Genomic DNA, 25,840 nt, shown 5'->3' on the forward strand with positions numbered 1-25,840 from the left:
GCGCCATCAAGTTCACACGCCCAGGAATGTTGCCAAGGTTGTTTCGACTACGCTACACAAGTTTCGCCGGGAAGCCCTTGCACATCCTCCATCCTCCATACAGTCCCGATGTCTTACCATGTGATTTCCATATTTTTTGGAGCCCTGAAGCCGTCGATTTCCTTAGGATGAAGAGGTCACGCCTAGATACAATCGCGGTTCCGAACAATTTTACCGTGAAGACATTGAAGGTCTTGTCTCACAGTGTGTTAAATGTATTAACGGATATGGCTTTTGAAATAATAGGCAATTTACTTACTTTTTCCCACTCTCTCACTTGTATTTGACTGCTGCTTATGTAATCTCCAACAGCATCCTGCGCCACTCTCTCACTTGTATTTGACTGCTGCTTATGTAATCTCCAACAGCATCCTGCGTCATGCCTAGTAAAACACACTACTTTTTCAAACCAATCTTGCGGCTGAGAACATTTTTAGTTTACTGCATTCACATTTTTAATTCGTTAATCACTACAGTCACGGTTCATTCAAATTACGGTTGGTGTTCGAAACAAAACAAAAACTTCCATCTGTGCTCAATTATCCCAAAATTTACCGTCCTATTTGCAGTAGTGAAAGCCGAATGCTGTTCGTCTTATCTCCGAGGACAGGTTCTGAGAATTTCAAGATGTGCCCGTTACGAGTTACGTGAAGGAATTCTTGTAGACCGTTTTCAGAGAATTAAGCAATTCGCAGAGGCTCCTCGCTGACTGCAGATACCGGTGACGAATCGCGTGTGTCTTATCTCCTCTGAGATTGTGTCTTGATAAAGATAAAAAATGGCTGTTCAGGAACAAAAAACTTCCTGGAAGAAAATGTTTCATAGTGTTACGCGTCTTCAGAATACTCTCACTGGGGGCGCAGGAATTTTCCCACTAAATATTCACGTCTTTCATCTCGACTCGTTTAGAGTGATGGGTAACTCTAGATGTTGGATTAATGCTGGGTTGATCCTAATTACTTATTTTGCTGTTGTGACCACAAAATACAGAAGTTATTCGTCCAACCACGAACATTACATCACATTTGTTTACACCGATGCACCAATCTAAACGGTGCAGCAGTTAAGACGGTGGACGCGTCTTCGAGAGGAGATGGACTTGAATCCCTAACTGGGCATTTCGATTTCAGAATTCCGTATTTGTCCAAAGTCACTTCAAGATATTCCAGGGGTATTCTTTAAATTAAGGCAATGCTTTGTTCGCCGTGGTGCCCAACTAAGCCAGTAAGTCTATTATTATCGATGTCAGTATGATACTAAACAATGAAACTTCTTCGCAAATACACGCTTACGATAACTGCAGCATGCTCCACAAGCTACAGACTCAGTTTTATGTGCGCATTTTTCTGTATTCAATAACATCTGTTTATCATTACCGAGAGCTACCTACTGATCTTGGACTAGACACTCCTGTAGGGATGGGGAGATTTCATTATCTCCGAAGCAGTACATATGAACAAGGACGACATACATTTCTTCCCCTAAACATTTCTCTTTGTCTTAACGTTTTTTTGTTCTTTACATTTTTTTCGATATTAATAATGCAACAACTGGGACAGCTCTTTTGGTTTTTAGCTCGATACTGTAAACTTTCACTCAGCTATCTCACGACACGACTACAGTGTAAAAATACTTCCGCCATTACTTGCAGGAAGTTCCCGAGATTAACTTGTTCAAGTAACTAACAGAAGTGAACCTGATCAAGTCTTCGTTCTAATGTAAACATGTCAGCAAGTGCTTATAAAAGATGCTTTCTAGTTGACATACACCGTAAGTGCCGGCAGAACCCAAGTTTTCGCTGTGAGCTAAAGCTGCCTTCCCAGGAGGCGTGAAAGCAAACGAAGGCGTTGGAGATGGACGAGCTTTGTGACGCCACAACGTGGAATTTCACGTTGAGAAGCATTCCCAAGGGTGAACGAATCAGACGCGTCAAATGTTTGCAGCATGGAAAGGAACTTGGCTAGTAAGATGCAACATCGCTTTCTGCATCACAAGTAAAACTTAAGAGTCGTCATATTCGATTAAGCCGTTTGCAAAGAAATGATAATTAAACCAATGCCCTAAGCTGCTGAAAGGCGTTGATATACATCAACGGGGATAATTTAATATGTGTGCCCCGACCAGGACTCGAATCCGGGACCTCCTACTTATGGCATATGCTCTGTCCATCTGAGCCACCCAGGGCACAGAGGATAGTGCGACTGCAGGGATTTATCCCTTGCACGCTCCCCGCGAGACCACCTTATTTCTTAGTGCCCCAGCCCATAACACTCGTTACTCGCGGTAGACAATCTTACGTGTCCGAAAGAACAGATACCATCTTCATATAGTTAAGGCTAACCGTCCATTGACCTCCCTGTGCTGGATGCACACGCATTGCCCGAACTCTTACGGGACTCGGTAAGATTGTCTGCCGCGAGTAATGAGCGTTATGGGCAGGGGCACTACGAATATAGTGTGTGGACATTAAGTTGGGAATGTGGGTCTCACGGGGAGCGTGCAAGGGATAAATCCCTGCAGTCGCACTATCCTCTGTGCCCTCGGTGGCTCAGATGGATAGAGCGTCTGCCATGTAAGTAGGAGATCCCGGGTTCGAGTCATGGTCGGAGCACACATTTTTAAATGTCCCCGTTGATGTATATCAATGCCTGTCGGCAGCTTAGGGTCTTGATTTAATTATCATTTCATTCTAGAGAGCTGCACGGCCAACATGCAGTTGAAGTCGATTATCTGGCAGTTTTTAGGGTTCCGTAGCTCAATCGATAAAATCGGAACCCTTAGAGGATTACTTTGTTGTTCGTTTATCTGTATGTCTGTTCGATTGTTAAGACCGCTTTCTCTCATGAACTGTTAGAGGTATTAAGTTGAAATTTGTCACATACTACAGTTTACCGTCCCTGGCTGGCGTGAAAAATTAAACTTCTAAGTAAATGAAATCGAAAGATACGGCCATACGGCCATTTACGTCAAAGACACTCCACGGCAAAAAAGACGCACCACGAAGGAATTATCCGAATGGGACGCAAATCAGTAGCTGTGATGTATATGTACAGACAAAGAAATGAGTACAATTTCAGAAAAACTGAATAACCTGTTGGTCCACCTCTGGCCTTATGCAAGCAGTTACTCAACTTGGCGTTGATTGGCAGAGTTGTTGGGTGTCCTGAGGGATATTGTGTCGAATTCTGTCGAAATGGCGCATTAGATTGTCAAAATCCTGAGCTGGTTGGAGACACGTTCCCATAATGCTCCAAACGTTCTCAGTTGGGGAGAGATCCGGCGACCTTGCTAGCAATGGTACGGTTCAGCACGAACGAAGACAAGCAGCAGAAACTCTCGCCGTTCCGGGCGGGCATTATCCTGTTGAAATGTAAGCCCAGCATGCGGGGAATATCGTTGACGTACCGGTGTGCTGTAAGGGTGTCGCGAATGACAACCAAAGGGGTCCTGTTGTCAAAAGAAATCGCGCTCCAGACTATCACTCAGGTCGTCGGGCCGTACGGCGGCCGACATCAGGTTGCTATCCCACCGCTTTTTGGGGCGTCTGCAGACACGTCTTCACTGCTCATCGTAGCTAATTTCGAAGTGGGACTCTTCACTGTAGACAGTTCTAATCCAGCCAATGAGATTCCAGGCAGAAGACGTGTCTGGAGACGCTTTCACAAGTGTCAGAGGTGCACCAACGCTTTGTTGACTTGCTCAATGTGTGAAGATCTTTCTCTTGAATCAACCGCCCAATTTTTCTGAAATTGTAAACCATTGTTTGTCCGTTCATGTACATCTATCGATTTCCGTCAAAATTGGACAATTTCTGTGCGGGCGCCAATTTTCCTATCTTAGAAGAGAGTGTTTGATACTCGGAAACTCACTCATCATCTCCTATATAGTACTTTGCGTTCACCTAGAATCATAAAATTTGGCAAGAAGCTAGGTTTCACAGTACAAGTAAAGAAAAATTAGAAATTGCTAATTTGTAATTATATTACATTTTGTTTTCTGTCTTTCTTTCTGTCTGTCCGTCTTTTAAGAAGCCTTTTTCTAAGGAATGGGTAGAGATATGAAGTTGAAATTTATGTCAAATTCAAAGCTCTACGTTTTCTAGGTGGTGTAAATAATTTAAGCTTCTTGGTCAATCCAGTCAAAACATACGGCCATATATATGTGACAGATTTTAATATTCGCAAACTCACTCATCAAAACCTATAGACGGACTATCAATATACATGCCGGACCTTGGTGGTCTAGCGGTAAAGCGAATGTTTGAAAACAGAGAGATCGGGTCTAGAATGTCGGTCGGGCCCCTGATTTTTCAGTCTTCACCTTGAACTAGCAGTCAACCTCAACGACGTGAGGAGTCACCAGAAACAACACGCGTTTCCGGCTGTAGGTCCCCTTTCCCCCGTTGGATAATTGGGATAGGTTAGAGACGACGCAAGTTGCCGAAGTGTTCAATAGAAAGGCTTGCACAAGGCCACTGAGCCACACGGAATTAATCTATACACATAATTAATTTTGTACAGAACCCTCAGACCGCGAGTCCTACTCGCATTTGTCCGGTTTTTACGTTGTACTTACATGCTAAGGGTTTATACTGTTTGGAGACAGCGGCACATCAGTAACTCTCGAAAACACATCTTACGGTTTGTTATGTTCAAATAGCCGTCTTTAGGAAATACTAATATCAGTCTTAAGTTTGGTTTGATGCTCTTCATCACAAGTTCCTCTGTTGTGCCAACCTAGTCATCTCAGGAGCAGCACTTCCAACCTGCGTCCGCCATTGTTTTTTTGAATATATTCCAGCCTTTGTCTTCCCCTGCAGCTTTTACCCTGTACAGTTTGCTCTAGTACCATGGAAGTTATTCCATGATGTCTTAACACATGTCCTATCGTCCCGTCATTCTCTGAAGTTTCTGAGCAGTGTTCTTCGAAAAGAATGTCGCCTTCCCGCCGGCCAGTGTGGCCCAGCGGTTCTAGGCGCTACAGTCTGGAACCGCGCGACCGCTACGGTCGCAGGTTCGAATCCTGCCTCGGGCATGGATGTGTGTGATGTCCTTAGGTTAGTTAGGTTTAAGTAGTTCTAAGTTCTAGGGGACTGATGACCTCAGAAGTTAAGTCCCATGGTGCTCAGAGCCATTTGAACCATTTTTTTTGTCGCTTTCCCTCCAGGTTTCCCCAAGCATCTCCGTAACACTTTTGTTCGAAACTACCAGTAACGAATCTAGCGATCCGCCTCTGAATTTCGTCGATGTCTTCCTTCAATCCGACCTGCTACGGATCCGAAGCACTCGAGCAGTATTCAAGAATAGGTTGCACCAGCGTCCTTTTTGCATTTCAAATAACTCTAAGCACTATGGGACTTAACTCCTGAGGTCATCAGTCCCCTAGAACTTAGAACTACTGAAACCTAACTAACCTAATGACATCACACACATCCATGCCCGAGGCAGGATTCGAGCCTGCGACCGTAGCGGTCCAGCGGTTCCAGACTTAAGCACCTAGAACCCCTCGGCCACAGCGGCCGGCTCTTTTTGCGGTCTTCTCTACAGATGAACCACGCTTTCCTAAAATTCTCCCGATAAACCGAAGTTGACAATTCGTCTTCCCTAACACAGTCCTCACATGACCGTTCCAATTGCAACGCTTTGCAACGTTACTCTCAGATATTTTAACGACGTAACTGTGTCAAGCAGTACACTACTAATGCTATATCCGAACATTACAGGTTTGCTTTTCCTACTCATCCGCATTAACTTACGTTTAGAGCTAGCTGCAATTCATCACACCATCTAGAAATTTTGTGTAAGTAATCTTCTATCTTTCTACAGTCACCCAACTTCGACACCTTGCCGTACACCACAGCATCATCAGCAAACAACCTCAGATTGCTGCCCATCGTGTCCGCCAAATCATTTACGTATTTACAGAACAACAGCGGTGCTATCACTCCTGAAGTTACCCTTGTGTCTGATGAACACTCGTCGTCGAGAGCCAGGGTGCGGCAGCGTTCATAGTAGGATATTAAAAACACACCATCAGGCAGTAACTGTAAATTATTTATTACCTCTGATGTCAATAGTTAAAGGTATGCCATTTATTTATGTGTAAGTCATTGTCAATTGAGTGGACTACTTTTTGAATATGACTCCTGTCAAATCATGCCCCCTCTGCACAACACATTCATCTAGGCGGCGTTTGAAGCTTTCCATAACGCGGAGTAACGTATTCCCTGGGACATTGACGATGGCAGTTCTGATGCGATTCTTCAACTCAGGAATGGTGGCCAGAATTTGCATGGATTTCTTGCGACAGACATTTCCCGGTAAAGTAATTTCCCGTTTTGGTTACATTTCCTGCCCGCCTCTCTCACCTAACCTTTCATGTTCAGACTTTTCCTCGGGGCTACCTGATGCAAGAAGTGTTCCGAACACGTTGTGCCACCATTCCTGAGTTGAACGATCGCATCAGAACTGCCGTCGGCAGTGTCCCAGGGAATACGTTACGCCGATTTATGGAAAGCTTCCAACGCCGCGTGGATGAATGTGTTGTGCAGAGGGGGCATCATTTGACAGGAGTCATATTCAAAAAGTAGTCCACGCAATGGACAATGACTTAGACATTAGTAAATGGCATACCTTTATCTATTAATTGACATAAGAGGTAATAAATAAATTACAGTTATACTTAAGAAGTGTTCGAGCCACTCACGTATCTGTGAACTTACTGCATATGCTTGGGACTTTGTGCTGGGCAAGACATTCGCCATAAATGCAAGCTATGTGGTATAGTCAATAGATGCGGACAGCGAACTGAAGGATTGCCGTTTCGAAAATATTGTTTTATACATCTTCATGTTACCTAAACATATCTGGAGCCTTCATTAACAGCCTGTAGTGGTCCACCGTGTCAAATGCTTTCCAGAAATCTAGAAATACAGAATCTGCCTGTTGCGCTTCATCCATAGTTCTCAGTAAGTATATCATGTGAGAAAAGGGATAGCTGAGTTTCACATGAGCGAGGGTTTTCCAAAACCATGCTGATTCGTGGACATAAGCTTCTCCGCCTCAAGGAAGTTTATTATTTTCGAACTTAGAATATGTTCAAGGATTCTGCAGCAAACCGAAGTTAGGGATCTAGGTCTGTAATTTTGTGGGTCCGTTCTTTTACCCTTCTTATATAAACGAATCACCTGTTTTTCTGTTCCTGTTGCTTGTGACTTGGTGCTGGGCAAGAGATTCGCCATAAATGCAAACTAGGCGATATAGTCAATAAAATGTTCAAATGTGTGTGAAATCTTATGGGACTTAACTGGTAAGGTCATCAGTCCCTAAGCTTACACACTACTTAACCTAAATTATCCCAAGGACAAACACATACACCCATGCCCGAGGGTGGACTCGAACCTCGGCCGGGACCAGACGCACAGTCCATGACTGCAGCACCCTAGACCGCTCGGCTAATCTCGCGCGGCTATAGTCAATAGATGCGGACTGCGGACTGAAGGATTGCTGTTTCGCAAATATTGTTTTATTCATATTTATGTTACCTAAACGTATCTGGAGCTTTCTTAGTAATTTAATGGAAGTATGTTCTGGAATATTCGATGTTCCGTAATTACTCCCTAAGACAGAAAAAACGACGCACCACGAAGCGATTATCTGAATGGAACGGAAATCGGTATATGTGTTGTGTATGTACAGACAAACACATGATTACAATTTCAGAGAAAATTGGTGATTTATTCAAGAGAAAAAGCGCCACAAATTGAGCAACTCAACATCACATCGATTCACCTTTAGCCCTTGTGCAAATAGCCATTCGGCTTGTCGCTGCTTGAGTTCTTGGATGTCCTCCTGAGGAATGTGTGTCAAATTGTGTCCAACTGGAGCGTTAGATCGTCAAAATCGCGAACTACTTTGAAAAACCCTCCCATACTTCTCCCAACGTTCTCAGTGGGACCAAGGTAGGTTTTGGGCAGGTTTCCCTCAGGAGGACATCCAACAACTCTGCCGAGCAACGCCAAGCCGAATAACTGCTTGCACAAGGGGCAGAGTTGGACCAACGCGTTATTGACTTGCTCAACTTGTGAAGCTCTTTCTCTTGCATAAATAGTCCGCCCCTGGTAGCTGAGTGGTCAGCGCGACGGAATGTCGTACCTAATGGCCCGTGTTCGATTCCCGGTTGAGTCGGAGATTTTCTCTGCTCAGGAACTGTGTGTTGTTGTTGTTGTTGTGGTCTTCAGTTCTGAGACTGGTTTGATGCAGCTCTCCACGCTATTCTATGCTGTGCAAGCTTCTTCATCTCCCAGTACCTACTGCAGCCTACATCCTTCTGAATCTGCTTAGTGTATTCATCTCTTGGTCTCCCTCTACGATTTTTACCCTCAACGCTGTCCTCCAGTACTAAATTTGTGATCCCTTGATGCCTCAGAACGTGTCCTACCAACCGACCCCTTCTTCTAGTCAAGTTGTGCCACAAACTCCTCCCCAATTTCAATTCAATACCTCCTCATTAGTTATGTGATCTACCCATCTAATCTTCAGCATTCTTCTTTAGTACCACATTTCTAAAGCTTCTCTTCTTGTCTCATTTAATCATACAGTAAAGCTGCATGCCCTCGGGAAAAATCACGGCTCTGTTGTGATTGCACCTACGCTACTGCTATCTGTGTCGTTGAGGCACGCATGCCTCCCCACCAACGGCAAGGTCCATGGTTCATGGGGGGGGGGGGGGGGGGGACTGTGTGTTGTGTTGTCCTTATCATCCTCATTTGATCTCCATCGACACGCTAGTCGCCGAAGGGGCGTTAACTCGAAAGACTTGCACCAGGCGAACGATCTACCCGACGGGAGGTTCTCGCCACACGGCATTTCCATTTTTATTGGATAAATCATGCATTTTTTTCTGTGCCGGCCGCGGTGGTCTAGCGGTTCTAGGCGCGCAGTCCGGAACCGCGCGACGGCTACGGTCGCAGGTTCGAATCTTGCCTCGGGCATGGATGTGTGTGATGTCCTTAGGTTAGTTAGGTTTAAGTAGTTCTAAGTTCTAGGGGACTGATGACCACAGATGTTAAGTCCCATAGTGCTCAGAGCCATTTGAACTACATTTTTTCTGTAATTGTAATCGTTTGTTTGTCTGTACATAAACATCACATCTACCGATTTACGTTCTATTCGGATAATCCCTTCGCGGTTTAGAGTGTATAATGGCACTCTCCATACTGGAGAGGTCTTGTTCGATTTTATGAACGTTGAACGTGCTAGAGAAGCTGGCGCAGCGAATTGCAAGACCGCTGCCTGCCCCCTTGGCTGGTGGCTGGGAGACGCCGCGCCGCCTCGCCACGGCAGCCGAGCCCTGCGGCGCGACGCGACGAATTAAAATTCTGCGCGGCCACTCGGCCACGATATATTCCCCCGCAGGTAGCAGAGCGGGCGCCTTTTTCGTGCTGCCCGTCCCGGCCTGAATAACAAAGCGCCAGGACGCTCTTTTTTGCTATCCTCTTTGGTTTTTTCCGACGTGCGCGCACACCATTCTCCGGGAATTCGCCTACGCGTGGGAACGGCTCACCGTCTCGCGAATAGGAGCGCGCTGCTCTCAACCGTCACTAGCGTTAACCACTAGGCACAAGAGCGGAGCTACACTGTCTCACCAAAAAAGTGAAGCACCCAGAACGGGAGGAACAAACAGGATGGAACCTCACGGGTTGAGAGCGTATGTGATGTTATTTGGGTGATACGGACCACATATTCCGTTCCATTTTAGTATACGGGGTGGTTTGATTAGTCTAACCCTAGTGATGACTGGGTGTTGTGTGATGTCCTTAGGTTAGTTAGGTTTAAGTAGTTCTAAGTTCTAGGGGACTGATGCCCATAGATGTTAAGTCCCATAGTGGTCAGAGCCATTTGAACCATTTTTGATTAGTCTGACAAATTTCTTTGAAAGAATGGAAGATTTTTGTTGTGCCTTCAGCGTTAGTGACCTTGATAATTCCAGGGATTGTATAAAGAATGAAATTTTCACTCTGCAGCGGAGTGTGCGCTGATATGAAACTTGCTGGCAGATTAAAACTGTGTGCCGGACCGAGACTTGAACTCGGGACCTTTGCCTTTCGCGGGAAAGTGCTCTACCAACTGAGCCACCCAATCACGACTCACGCCCCGTCCTCACAGCTTTAATTCCGCCAATACCTTCCAAACTTCACGGAAGCTCTCCTGCGAAAATTTCATTCTGGAAACATCCCCCAGGCTGTGCCTAACCCATGTCTCCGCAATAACCTTTCTTCCAGGAGTGCTAGTTCTGCATGGTTCGCAGGAGAGCTTCTGTGAAGTTTGGAAGGTAGGAGATGAGGTACTGGCGGAATTAAAACTGTGAGGACGGCGCGTGAATCGTGCTTGGGTAGCTCAGTTGGTAGAGCACTTGCCCGCGAAAGGCAAAGGTCCCGAGTTCAAGTCTCGGTCCGGCACACAGTTTTAATCTGTCAGGAAGTGTCATTCTATAAGGAATTTCAACAATGTACAGCACACAGTTCATTGTTGCCAGCCGTCTCAACTAGACAGTGTGTCGACTGATACAGAAAATGGAGAAAACAGTTTCGTGTTATTATTAAAATGTTCATATGAAGGGTTGCACTGCCACACAAATCAAAACAGAATTGGATGAAGTTCCCCCAACTCTCTACTATCATTGAAGACCATTTGCTTTTTGATTAATGAATTTAAACTTGGATGGCCAAGCACCGAAGACGAAGCGCGCTTCGGCCGTCCAATCGAGTCAACACAAAGGAAACCACTGACAAATACGGTAATGTGAGACCGCCGAAAGCCGAATAAAAATTCGTGAGATTGCTGAGAATGTAGGCATCTCAACTGCGCGAGTGCATAACATCCTGCACGGGGAACTGGCTGTGAAAAAGCTGTATGCGAGATGGGTGCCGCGAAATACCGACAAAAAGGGCATCCGGCAAAACATTTTAACGCAATGTCTGGCGATGTTTAAACGAAACCCACAAGACTATTTACGTAGATTTGCGACTGTTGGTGAAACCTGGATCTATCGTTAAACACTAGAGTTGAAATGGCAGTGAAAACAATGGACAAACCCTGGTGAAAGTGCAACGAAGAAGGTAAAGACAGTTTTGGCAACTGGTAAGGTGATGGCCATTGTTTCTTGGGATTCCCAGAGAGTAATCCTCATAGATTACCTGGAAATAGGCGGAACCATAGCTAGACTCTATTATGCTTAGTTATTGGATAGTTTGCAACATGTGTAGACTGAAAATGGACCAAGATTGGCATGCAAAAAAGTGATCTTTCACCAAAATGATGAGCCACGCCACACTCAGCGATAACAACGGCGGAAATACGTGAATTGCGGGTTAAATTAGTTCCTCATCGACCATATACACCAGCACTAGGCCCAAGAAACTTCTTTATGCTGCCGAACATGAAACTTTGGCTTGCTGGGAAGAAACATCAAATGAAGAAAGTTGCAGTCAACGACTATCTTGCAGAGTTTGACAGTGCATGTTTTTCCAATGGGATGAAAAAGGTGCAGCATGGCTGGACCAAGCATATATTCCTCAAAGGAGACTATGTCAAAAAGTAAGATGTGTTGTCTTCGAAAAAGAGATTTTTCTTCCTTTTTTACTAGACTTATCAAAACACCCTCATATTTCATCAGTCGACGTTGTTGTTGGTGTACACAAGGCCGTAGCCAAAGGGGGAGGTCCAGAGGCTCCGGAACCCCCCCCCCCCCATCACCGAAATGAAATTACACACTGACAAAGCTGACGTGTAATAAAATTGAAAGAGATTTTGATTTTCGGTCGACGAAAAAGGGATCGCACTATTGATAGTGAGCAAGGTTAACAACAGATCTAAATTGTCTGTAAATTGTCTGTACTATCGGCTATCGCCCGTTCCTATTTTAGCCAAGACCAATTGCTGGTCCCGTTTGACCTCAGCTCTTGTTTTGGTAATCAGTTCTGCTCTTACTTGCAGCTGAATTTTATGTAATTGCTATGCTTTTTTGTTTTTCTCCTTTGTGCTCTTGTGATGGTTTCTGATTATGGATAAATTTGTAACAAGAAAGAAGGGAAAAATCGGTTTTAATTCATCTGCTAGCGTTATGGTAAGTTAAAGCAATGTATGTACTACTATAACAGCCTAATTACCTATCTGTAGCTGTTTAACGTCAGCACTGGATACGTTATTTGGAGGCTGTTAGAACTTTGCGGTTGCAATATGTCACTATTTCTCAAGGCAGCTGGGTGATGAATATCATTACAAATACCATTTAATTAAAATAAAGTGAACTAAAATCAGTGCATAAAAACAATCTTGAATTTGTCTGTGTTGCCCAAAAACCGCATTGCTTAACAAATATATTGCCCAAACGGCAATGGTTGCATTTCTTTAAAAAAATTTGCTGAATGTTCTATCCTTAGTAGCCCAAATGGCAAAACGTCCAATCGCGTCACTTTGGCGGCACTCAGTTATGAAAACCAGTTCCGATAGCGAAAGATGGGGATCGGTTTGTGGAGAGCGGATAGGGTACGGCATGACAGTACATTCTGTAGTTCGTTCGTTTGTAAAAGATATTTTCAGTGGGCCGCAATTGCGGCGGTTGATACCTTACTATAGGCCACAGCTAATTCCTACCGAATACCTTTCTTTGCTGAAAGATTTTAATTCCCTTACAGATGCAACCCTTCTGCTTAAATGAAAAGAGCTGTATGGAAGGAGAACCGAGCATCTCCTTAGAGACTTCCGGCACTAAAAGCCATATACTAAATAAGTAATAATCCAAATTAGTCTCATTTGGGCTCATGCATTTGTCTGCACGGACATGCTTTAATGCAGAAAATGATCTCTCTTATATTGCAAAGTGAGAGATGCATACATAAATGACTAAATTTGGCAAAGTATAAGGCTTATTAATCACGGATCCTTTGCATTTTCTACATCAAAAATTGTTCCAACTTCTCTGTCGAACAGAGATCTCTTTGTTCCAAAAGCTTGTCGGTAACAATCACGCTGTCCCAAATATTGGCGCTCGTCTGTTACTAATCACTTCCTCAGCTCAAATCCAGACTTTAAGCAGAAGATTGGGAGGGTGAGGGGAGATTGGAGCATTACCGCTTCTTAATGGTTTCTCAAAATACGGCACTCCTAAGTAAGGAGATTATATCTCCGCTTGGTGAAAACTCCGGAATCATTGTCGAATAAAATGGTTGTTCACTGAAATTTTAGGAATAAGTAAAAAACCTCTTTCACAAATCGGACCCCCCCCCCCCCTTTTTTGACAAAATCTTGGCTACGTCCTTGCTGTACTCCGGAAGAAGACAAGGCTGCAGGGCATGTAGCCACGCTATTTTTGTTTCTCTCCTTTATGTCTTCCGCTTTTAGATATTCTCTTACGACGAAGTCTTGACCTTCGGAAAGCGTGAATTCTAGTGTTTTTTACTCTGTAAATAGATGGTTTAGCCGACATTTTAACACTGAAAACACGCAATATTCCTCACTGGGATACCACATGCAGCTATCACTCCAAAAATCGCTTCAAAACCAAAAAAGTCTCTGTGAATAGTTTTAAAACAGTTCGCCACTGGGCTGCAGAGAATAAAACGCCCAAGCCCTTATAGCCGCCCTGACCGTCTCTATTTTAAGTACGTCACATCGTATAAGAATTTTCAAGTAATAATGACATGTGGTATGATGTGGGACGATCGCGTAAAATCAATATTTGGGAAGACGAAAGGGATACGTAGATTTATTGGGAGGCTTCCGGAGAAGTGCAGTGTGTCTGTAAAGGAAATCTGACACAAGACGCTATTGCGACCAATTCTAGAGTATTATTTCAGTGCTTGGAGTCATTATCAAGTAGCCATGACAACAGGCACTGAACGAGAACAGAGACGTGCTGCTAGAGCAGTAACAGGCCTCACTTACGTGGCAATCCCTGAAGGAAGGCGACGCAGTTCTTGTGAAACCCCGTTCACTAAATTTAAATTTAGAGAACTTGTATTCGAAGATGGCTGTGCGAGCACTATACTACAGCCTAGCAGTGATAACGGGGATAAGGTAAATGAAATTACGGCACATACAGTGGCATATGGCCACGTTCCCTCCGCTCAATAAGCGAATGGAATACGAGAGATAATCAATAATACAGAGTGTTTATAAACTAGTTATAAAAAAGTAACGTTTAATTGTGAAAAGGGTAAATAACTTACAGAAATGTTTGATACAGAATCGAATGCAATATTTCTTCAAGGTTTTTTTCCCCGCCTAACACTGTTAGTTCCTGACGTTCCCACTAGGTGGCATGCGCGAATGAGTTATTCCAACAGTCGTCATGCGAGTCGTATAACGGCGCAGAGAATGTGCAGTATTGCTTATGGATTCATGAATCCAAATCCGCTACTGCAGTTCGGAGACAGTTCAGGAGTACATATCGTGAGCCACCAATTCCAAGATAAGCTGTTATTAATTGGTACAAGCGTTTCACCGAAAATGGTTGTATATCACGTAGGACGCCGGGTCAGAGTCGGCCAGCAGTCTTTGGTGCAGTAATTAGACAAGTTCGGCAGTTTTACGTTCGTAGTCCATGCCAGTTTAGAATTGAATATGCTTAGTGTTACAGTGTGGAAGGTATTACGAGAATACCTGTCATTGAAACCCTACAAATTGGAGCTGTAGAAAAGTGACAAAGAAAAAATGAGCTGAATTTTGTGTAGAAATGTTCAACAAAATCCCGGCTGAAGATGATTTTCTTAATATAATTGTGTACAGTGACGAAGCCATCTTCTGTATCTGCGATAAAGTGAATCGCCCTAATGCAGTTGCCACCATACATCAAGACTTGCTGCATAGGATTTGGCAGGAAACTGATTACACATGAGACATTTCCCGTGTTACAAAAGGTAGCCACATTAAACAAGAGTAAATGAAACTTAAAGATATACTGCATTCAGTGGTGTAAGTTATTTACCATTTCGAAAAGTAAAGGTTACTTTTATACGACTAATTTATAAACACCATGTACTACTACGTTGGCCTTTTGTTGTATATGCAGTCATGCGTTGACGGGAAGTGGAATGGCTGGAAGTGAGAGCCAACAAGCTGCATCTAGTAAATCCCACAACGCGGCTGTGGCGTACCTTCACCCAGCCACAGAGACGGGACGAGATTCTCCTTACTCGTCCTCGCATAGGTCACAGCCCTACGACGTGTGGATTCTTACTCCGGCGAGAAGACCTTCCAATGTGTGGTGCTTGTGGCGTGCAGATCACTGTGCGCCACGTTTTACTAGATTGTGTTTTATTTTCCGACCACTGGGCAACGGCAGATTTTTCGATAGATCAGCCCTCTATTTCAAGTGGCGGTCAAACGAATGTGGTGAGAGTTTCACAATTCTGTGATTTGTCCTACTTGTTTCCTCAAATTTTAGGGAGATGTTCTTAATGTGCCGAAAGAGTGACTGGCTCACCCATGTTTTTTGTAAGTGGTCGGCCTGTCACATTTCCCTGTGCCTTTCTTTTAGCTCCTCTGTCGTTTTAGTTCTGTTTTAATCCCATGTATAGCACCTTTCACATTTTCTCAGTGTCTTAAGACATGTGAGAGTCACTGTGTGGGTCAACGTGAGTGAGGTGGGAGTGAGCGCATGAGTGTCATGTTATAAGTCTCCGCCTCACTATCTGACAACAATTTTAGTATTTTTATCCGCATTCGTTTCTTTTACCGTGTGTAACGGCGCTGCTAATCTCGCAGTTGAGTGCCTGTAAGCTCCACACTCTCTCCCTCCCGCTCCCCCCCCCCCCCCCCTCTCTCTCTCTCTCTCTCTCTCTCACACACACACACACACACACACACACACACACACACACACAGTATGTGTGTAGATGTGTCGATCTCTGTTGGATCTTCTACACCTCTTCTACCAATCAAACCTTCCACAGTAAAAATAGAGCAATGGGAGAACAATCGAAATCCCTCGAAATATTTTTCTATTGGGCCAAAGTATGTACAGTGAGTCCAAAAAGTATTCGTCTACGTGCATATCGTTAAGAAAATAAAGTCTGTGTAACATGAAAAGAAATGTATACAAAATCTAAAGGTGCAGTCATGTAAGGAGTACCTCGGTAACTCATTTTTGTTGAAAAGCAAGGATAGAAATACATCCAAATTGAAAGCAAGGTTAACAAAATAGAAAATGTAATACAAGAGCTAGTTCATGAAGTATTCGTCCACCATCTGAACATGCGGAAATTCTGCGCGCAGAAACTAAACTATAACGCTGACCCACGGCACACACTAGAGTCAACCGTGCGCGGCCCCACACTATAGCCTGTTGTGGTTCGGAACGGTGCCGATACACTACTATTAGTGCCATGGGCCGTAAGGGTAGTTCAAATGGTTCAAATGGCTCTGAGTACTATGGGACTTAACATCTGTGGTCATCAGTCCCCTAGAACTCAGAACTACTTAAACCTAACTAACCTAAGACATCACACACATCCATGCTCGAGGCAGGCTTCGAACCTGCGACCGTAGCAGTTAAGGGTAGTGTGACGACGCTGATCGAAAGGAAACTTATTCTGCACTTACGTAATGAGTGGAAATCTTCTTATGAGATTGCTAACGTAGTCGGTAGACCTAGATCGACGATTCAGTTGATAATAGATCGATTTTGCGCAACAAAATCATTAAGAAACCAACCACGTACCGGACGCCCTCACACTTTGACTGATGCAGACGGGAGATTTATCATGAGGGAAATGAAGGAGAAACCTAAAATCAGAGCTCTTCAGTTGGCTGGGGAGTTAGTCTAGGGAAAAGAAGGTATGTGCCAACACAATCAGAAATACCTTCAAAACGTATGGATATCACGGTCAGGGTAGTACGCAAGAAATTTTGGGCCAGTGATCAGAATCGAAAGAAACGTCTTCATTTTGCGATGGAACATAGATTCAAAACGAAAGACTTCTGGAATAGAGTAATACTTTCTGATGAGAGTAAATGTAACTTATTCAGGTCGGACGGCATGCGAATGGGGTGGCGTAAGAAGAATGCGGAGATGTTGTCACGGAATCTTGTGCCAAAGTTTAAACACAGTGGTGGCTCCCTGATGGTGTGGGGCTATACAGGGTTATTACAAATGATTGAAGCGATTTCACAGCTCTACAATAACTTTATTATTTGAGATATTTTCACAATGCTTTGCACACACATACAAAAACTCAAAAAAGTTCTTTTAGGCATTCACAAATGTTCGATATGTGCCCCTTTAGTGATTCGGAAGACATCAAGCCGATAATCAAGTTCCTCCCACACTCGGCGCAGCATGTTCGAAAGCATCGTTGATGCGAGCTCGCAGTTCTGGCACGTTTCTTGGTAGAGGAGGTTTAAACACTGAATCTTTCACATAACCCCACAGAAAGAAATCGCATGGGGTTAAGTCGGGAGAGCGTGGAGGCCATGACATGAATTGCTGATCATGATCTCCACCACGACCGATCCATCGGTTTTCCAATCTCCTGTTTAAGAAATGCCGAACATCATGATAGAAGTGCGGTGGAGCACCATCCTGTTGAAAGATGAAGTCGGCGCTGTCGGTCTCCAGTTGTGGCACGAGCCAATTTTCCAGCATGTCCAGATACACGTGTCCTGTAACGTTTTTTTTGCAGAAGAAAAAGGGGCCGTAAACTTTAAACCGTGAGATTGCACAAAACACGTTAACTTTTGGTGAATTGCGAATTTGCTACACGAATGTGTGAGGATTCTCTACCGCCCAGATTCGCACATTGTTTACTTCACCATTAAGAAAAAATGTTGCTTCATCACTGAAAACAAGTTTCGCACTGAACGCATCCTCTTCCATGAGTTGTTGCAACCGCGCCGAAAATTCAAAGCGTTTGACTTTGTCATCGGCTGTCAGGGTTTGTAGCAATTGTAAACGGTAAGGCTTCTGCTTTAGCCTTTTCCGTAAGATTTTCCAATCCGTCGGCTGTGGTACGTTTAGCTCCCTGCTTGCTTTATTCGTCGACTTCCGCGGGCTACGCGTGAAACTTGCCCGCACGCGTTCAACCGTTTCTTCGCTCACTGCAGGCCGACCCGTTGATTTCCACTTACAGAGGCATCCAGAAGCTTTAAACTGCGCATACCATCGCCGAATGGAGTTAGCAGTTGGTGGATCTTTGTTGAACTTCGTCCTGAAGTGTCGTTGCACTGTTATGACTGACTGATGTGAGTGCATTTCAAGCACGACATACGCTTTCTCGGCTCCTGTCGCCATTTTGCCTCACTGCGCTCTCGAGCGCTCTGGCGGCAGAAACCTGAAGTGCGGCTTCAGCCGAACAAAACTTTATGAGTTTTTCTACGTATTTGTAGTGTGTCGTGACCATATGTCAATGAATGGAGCTACAGTGAATTTATGAAATCGCTTCAATCATTTGTAATAGCCCTGTATAAGTGCTGCAGGTGTTGGAAAATTACATTTCATAGAAGATACAATGGATCACCATAATTAAGTATATAAACATTTTAAAGGAGAATCTAAATCCTAGCACCGAAAAATTAGGTCTGCAAGGAAATTACATTTTCCAACAAGACAACGACCCAAAGCATACGGCTCTAACTACAAGGCTGTGGCTCCTGTACAATACCCCAAAACAACTTAACACCCCTCCTCAGAGCCGAGACATTAATCCTATTGAACACCTTTGGAAAGTACTGGAAGATAGCATCAGAGAAGACACATTTCTAACAAGAGGGACCTAAAAGAAGCATTTCCAAGACGAATGGTGCATAACCCCGGTCTCTCTGACGGCAAACTTGGTCGTGTCGATGCCCAGACGACTACAAGCAGTAATAGCTGCAAAGGGAAACACCACTAAATATCAACTTTTGTAATTGAAATCATATTTTCAGATTGAAAATTTAAAAAAAATGAGTGGACAATACTTTTTGAAGTAGCCCTTGAATAAATTCTCCATTTTGTCAAATTTGTTATCACTATGGATGCATTTATTTCCTTGTCCATCAATAAAAAATTACTTACCAAAGGTTCAAATGGTTCAAATGGCTCTGAGCACTATGGAACTTAACTTCTGAGGTCATCAGTCCCCTAGAACTTACAACTACTTAAACCTAACTAACCTAAGGACATCACACACATCCATGCCCGAGGCAGGATTCGAACCTGCGACCGTGGCGGTCGCGCGGTTCCAGACTGTAGCGCCTAGAACCGCTCGGTCACTCCTGCCGGCCACCAAAGGTTCTTTGCATATGACCGAATTTTCACATCTTATGTTCCCTTCCTTTCACGTGACATATACTTAGTTTTTTTTAAAGAATTATATCTAGACAAATACTTTTTGGACTCACTGTACATCCTTCAGCTCAAGTACTTCGACATCGAGAACCATCAATAAATCCTTGAACAAAGTGTGTACAAGAGAGATTCACGTAAACGCTGGAATTTGAATTAATTGGACGGAAATCGTACTCCTTAAAACTGTGATAGTGGACGTCAAGGTTTCCCACCTGGAATCGTCAAGTTTTGCTCTCAACATGCCGACCCGCTGTTGGTAGGGCAGCAGTAGAGACAGAAGTCACACTGAACACGTGGGCCGGCACGCGCTGGCCGACTGGGACGCCCCTTCAGAGTGTTTAGCTTTAGTGGGTCACAGAGCAGCAGCTGCTTGTGCTGACGCTGAGCAGACCACTCGTTATAGCGAGCACTCCGGGCTCGGGGCGGTGCACCGCCAACTGGGCCGACTAATCAGCAGCGTCCGGAACGCGCCAGAGTGCATCACAGACTGCCTGCTCTTATGCGGCGTCTCGTCTTTTTAGAGGTAGATACACCGACACAACGTGTAGCTTTAGCCAGAGGGTTCCTTCAATACGTACAACAAGGGCGTACCCAGGATCTGAACTAGGGGGAGGGGGGGGGGGGGGCTGGTCATACTAGTCTCAGGAAACAAGGACTCGAGACAACATACAGCACTTCTTATTAAATAAATCAGTAAACCAATGAAAAACTGCTTTTAATAAACATTTTAAATACAAGAATGCACTTGTACAATCCGACAAAACATGCAGCATTTCTTATTAAATAAAACAGTTATTTATTTATCGTATCCAAGACATCACCATTTTACAAAAAAAATTATATTACAATGCAAGAGAAGCAGTTATAATACAATAATACATGGTTATAAGGTAAATTAACTACAATAATATAGAAAAGTATGTAACATACACTCCTGGAAATGGAAAAAAGAACACATTGACACCGGTGTGTCAGACCCACCATACTTGCTCCGGACACTGCGAGAGGGCTGTACAAGCAATGATCACACGCACGGCACAGCGGACACACCAGGAACCGCGGTGTTGGCCGTCGAATGGCGCTAGCTGCGCAGCATTTGTGCACCGCCGCCGTCAGTGTCAGCCAGTTTGCCGTGGCATACGGAGCTCCATCGCAGTCTTTAACACTGGTAGCATGCCGCGACAGCGTGGACGTGAACCGTATGTGCAGTTGACGGACTTTGAGCGAGGGCGTATAGTGGGCATGCGGGAGGCCGGGTGGACGTACTGCCGAATTGCTCAACACGTGGGGCGTGAGGTCTCCACAGTACATCGATGTTGTCGCCAGTGGTCGGCGGAAGGTGCACGTGCCCGTCGACCTGGGACCGGACCGCAGCGACGCACGGATGCACGCCAAGACCGTAGGATCCTACGCAGTGCCGTAGGGGGCCGCACCGCCACTTCCCAGCAAATTAGGGACACTGTTGCTCCTGGGGTATCGGCGAGGACCATTCGCAACCGTCTCCATGAAGCTGGGCTACAGTCCCGCACACCGTTAGGCCGTCTTCCGCTCACGCCCCAACATCGTGCAGCCCGCCTCCAGTGGTGTCGCGACAGGCGTGAATGGAGGGACGAATGGAGACGTGTCGTCTTCAGCGATGAGAGTCGCTTCTGCCTTGGTGCCAATGATGGTCGTATGCGTGTTTGGCGCCGTGCAGGTGAGCGCCACAATCAGGACTGCATACGACCGAGGCACACAGGGCCAACACCCGGCATCATGGTGTGGGGAGCGATCTCCTACACTGGCCGTACACCACTGGTGATCGTCGAGGGGACACTGAATAGTGCACGGTACATCCAAACCGTCATCCAACCCATCGTTCTACCATTCCTAGACCGGCAAGGGAACTTGCTGTTCCAACAGGACAATGCACGTCCGCATGTATCCCGTGCCACCCAACGTGCTCTAGAAGGTGTAAGTCAACTACCCTGGCCAGCAAGATCTTCGGATGTGTCCCCCATTGAGCATGTTTGGGACTGGATGAAGCGTCGTCTCACGCGGTCTGCACGTCCAGCACGAACGCTGGTCCAACTGAGGCGCCAGGTGGAAATGGCATGGCAAGCCGTTCCACAGGACTACATCCAGCATCTCTACGATCGTCTCCATGGGAGAATAGCAGCCTGCATTGCTGCGAAAGGTGGATATACACTGTACTAGTGCCGACATTGTGCATGCTCTGTTGCCTGTGTCTATGTGCCTGTGGTTCTGTCAGTGTGATCATGTGATGTATCTGACCCCAGGAATGTGTCAATAAAGTTTCCCCTTCCTGGGACAATGAATTCACGGTGTTCTTATTTCAATTTCCAGGAGTGTATAATGATATGCGCTAAGGATGCGAAGCAGAGCGATTTTCATATCCCACGTGAAGCCCAATACACTACAGCTTGAATAGCCGTGTCATTTGCTTCAAATAGGTCTTGAGTCGAACACGGGTTGTTTAGTTTCCTGCAGACCAGTAGGTGTTGTGGGTCTTGCTGTTCTCCACACTCGCAGGGCTAGTCTGCACTGATGTAGCCCCATTTTTCCAAGTTTGCTCTGCATCTTGATACGCCTGTTCGTAGTCTATTCAGGGCTTTCCAGGTCGTGTATGGGAGTTCAGAGCCAGCTGTGGGTTCTTCCCTGGGGCAATTCCCTGGTCTTCCTGGGTCCACATTGTACCACAGCTCTTCTCGTCGTGCTCTAGGCGATAAAAGAGTTGCTTCAGTTGTTCGTAGGAAACTATTCCTTGATTTAAGTCGGCGAGGTTGAAGATTGTATCCGAACATTGGATGCCTGGGATCTGTCTCCTGTTTATGTTTCTCGATTTCTGCGGCAGTCCTTCTTCTGATGTCTGGCGGGGCTTTGCCCATGAGGTGGTACAGCTGCTTTGTGGGAGTTGGGCGGAGGCATCCTGTCACGATGCGTCCAGTCTCATTCAATGCTATATTTACTTGTTCAGCGTGGGTGGAATTTTGCCAAACGGGTGCCGAGTACTCCGCAGTGGAGAAACATAAAGCTAAAGCTGACGTGCGGAGAACTGTAGGTTGCGCTCCCCATCTGCTATTTGTTAGCTTGCGGATGATGTTGTTCCTGGCACTCACTTTCATCTTTGTGGCCAGACAGTGTTCCTTGTAGGTGAGAGCACGGTCAAGTTTAATCTCAAGATATTTTGGTGTGTCGCAGTGAGATAGATGTTGTCCCTTCCAGCTTATGTTGAGTTTCCTCCTTGCCTCCTTATTACGTAGGTGAAAAGCACAGACCTGGGTTTTTGCTGGGTTTGGCTTGAGGTGGTTATTATCATAATAGTCACCCAGCTAAAGTTAATTTACTTTCTACCTCTTCAAAGGTTTTTCCCTGGGTGGCAACGACTGTATCGTCTGCATAGATGAAGGAGCGAGCGTCCATGCTGATCGGTTGGTCATTGGTATAAATATTATACAGCAATGGGGCGAGGACGCTACGTTGAGGTAGGCCGCTTTTCTGGGTCCGCCATCGGCTCTTCTTCGACTGCAGCGTGACAAAATACCGTCTATTCTGCAACAGGCACTGGATGAATTGCTCCAGTCGGTAGTCTTTTGTGGTGTTATATATTTTTGATATTAACTTACTGTGGTTTATGGTGTCGTAAGCTGCTGTAAGGTCGATAAAGGCTGCACCTGTAATTTGTTTCCGCTCGTATCCATCTTCTATGTACTGAGGATTTGTCCACAGCATGACCTTCCTGGGCGGAATCCTGCTTGCTCTTTAATTATATTCTTGTCTACATGTTCTGAGATGCGGTTAAGGATCATTCTTTCTAAGACTTTATAGAGCTAACAAAGCAGGGAGATAGGCCGAAAATTTTTTTGGGTCTGTGGGGTTTTTTCCAGGTTTTGGTATAGCTACTATATTTGCCTTCCGCCAAGTCTTGGGGATTTTCATTTCAAGAACACATTTGTTCATCATATCTAGTAACCACCGTCTGGTAACAGGTCCGAACATTTTTATTTGTTCTGGGCGTAGGTCATCTAGGCCAGCGGCTTTATTAATTTTCATTGTGGAGATGGAATCTTCTAATTCTTTCAGAGTAAAGGGGGTGCCTAGGTGGTCTTTTTCTTGAGTGCCTCTCTGTAGTTTCTTTCTTGGGTGCTTCCTGTTGGTTTTACCATTAAGTAGAAGTTGATTTGCTATTTGATTTGGTGTGACCTTATACAGATTTTGTGTATTAGATGAGGGGTCATTATTGATGTTTTTAAGAAGTTGCCAGGCCTGTCGGCTATTCTGTTTCATGTCTAGGTTTGTGATTAGATTACACTATTTCATTGTTCTTGAGGCTGATATGGCCTGGAGGAGTTCTTCTCCCGCCATAGTTGTTTCCTCTGAAAAAGGGTTTTCCTCGAAGAGCTGTTGGTAATGTTCCAGAAGAACCTTTGAGTTTCCGTCAAGTCCAGGGATATAACTAGTTCTGCAGCCTCGGGGGATATTTCTTCGGGAGACAGTTTTAACTAATTCAATGAAAGTGTCATATTTTTCCGGGCTAGCATCAAGGTTCTGCACCTCTTTGTCAAGTTCTTCAGAGAATTTGTCCCATAGGGCACGTTTAAAATTAAAACGTCTTTGGAAATGGGTGGTTGCTGGTTTAACAACTCCTTCAACCAGACATAATGTAGCTCGGTGCTGTGTATGTGGGAGGGGTTCTCCCACATCCTTCCTGGTTTGATGTGCTACGTTTTCGCTGACAAAGTTGTTATCTGGATTGTATCCACGGTTCCACCTGCTGCTGTTGGAGGAATGTGGAAGTTTGGGGTCGTGTATTAATTTAAGACCAGTTGAGTCTGCCCAGGTTTCCAGGTCGTCCCCACTTTTGTCTGTGTGCCTGTACCCCCAGGCTGAACCATGACAGTTGAAGTCGCCCATTACTATTTTCGTTGGTTGTGAGTTGAAGTTGGTTGGCTCACTGAATCTGAACTCCCTGCTCGGTGGCTTATATATAGACGTCACAGTGCAGGACTGTAACCCTACAGTCAAGATTTCGATGTCTTCTTGAGATGTCAGTTCTGCAGATATAATACCTAAGCCCATTTTGGCGAAGATTGCGCTGCCATATTGCTCGTGTGGTCTTTCAATTACTAATTTCATTCCGTGGATCTTTGGTCTTCTATCTGTGGGGCCAATGTGGGTCTCTTGGATTAGTAAGAGATCACAGTTGTGAGTTTTACATGCTACAGCAAGCAGCACTTCTTTCTCATGAGAGAGCCCTTCAATGTTTATAGACATTATATATAGCGCTGGCTTTGATAAAAGCCTTTTTGTGGTGTTTTGGTGTTGAAAGGATTGGCCGTTAGGCACAGGCCTAACGTTGCCCAGGGTACGCCCGATCGTTGTCACGATCTTCGGGGAGGCTCCTTTCGTGTACCCCAATAAAACAGTAAACTAGTGAAAAACTGCGAATATCTTCTAGGGGGGGGGGGGGGGGGGGGGTGAGGTGGCAGGTGCACCCCCACCCCCTCCTGCCCCTCGCTGGGTACACCCATGACGTACAAGCTCAGCACTGTCCATGCTGAATATGGAAGGTGACTCTGTGATTCCAGCCGAGAGTTCAAAAACTTCCTTGTCTGTACAGAATTCAAAGTGGCGTTTCACTTATTTGGTAAATAGCTATGACGGATGCACGTAATTTCGTTCACTTTGTAGCATATATAATAAGACTAGAAGGCTAAGAACGAATTGCTCGCATTAAAAATGGTATAAGACAGAAATGTAGTCTTTCAGCCCTATTGTTCAATCTGTACAAAAAAATGAAACTGTGATAGAAATAAAAGAATGGGTCATGAGTGAGATTAAAATTCAAGTGAAAGGATATCGGTGATAAGGTTCACTGCTGACATTAAAGAAGAGCTACAGGATCTGTTATATGGACTGGTCTAATGAGTACAGAATATGGATTGACAGTAAAGCGAAGAAAGACGTGAGAAGTAACAGAAACGAGAACAGTGAGAAACTTAACATCGGAATTTGGGATCAAGAAGTATATGAAGTTGAGGAATTCTGTTACCTAGGCAGCAAAATAATCCATGACGGGCGGAGCAAGAAGGACATAAGCAGCAGACCATCACAGGTAGAAAGGGCTTCCTGGCCAAGAGAAATCTACTATATCAAACACAGGTTTTAATTTGAGGAAGAAATTTCTGAGGCTGTATATTTGGAGCACACCATTGCATGGCAGTGAAACAAGGACTGTGGGAGAATCAGAAGAGAATCGAAGCAGTGGACAAGTTGTTCTACAAATCAACACTGATAATTAGGTGGACTGATAAGGTATGGACCGAGGAGATTGTCTGCAGAATCGGCAAGTAAACATGCAGAAGAAGGGACAGGATTGTAGGACATGGGTAAGGCATCAAGGAATAGCTTCCATGGTACTAGAGGAAGCTGCAAAGGGTAAAAACTGTAGAGGAAGACCGAAACCGGAGTA

The 25,840-nt window shown here is 44.9% G+C and overlaps 1 protein-coding gene across 1 annotated transcript in view; it reads left to right on the top strand.

Moving 5' to 3' along the window:
• The window catches only part of LOC124607403 (integrin alpha-PS2-like), a 431,869-nt gene that overhangs the window by 215,380 nt on the left and 190,649 nt on the right, over positions 1–25,840 (top strand). The window lies entirely within an intron of this gene.

The sequence above is a fragment of the Schistocerca americana genome, chromosome 3, assembly GCF_021461395.2.
Source record: "Schistocerca americana isolate TAMUIC-IGC-003095 chromosome 3, iqSchAmer2.1, whole genome shotgun sequence".
In the NCBI taxonomy this organism is placed as follows: domain Eukaryota; kingdom Metazoa; phylum Arthropoda; class Insecta; order Orthoptera; family Acrididae; genus Schistocerca; species Schistocerca americana.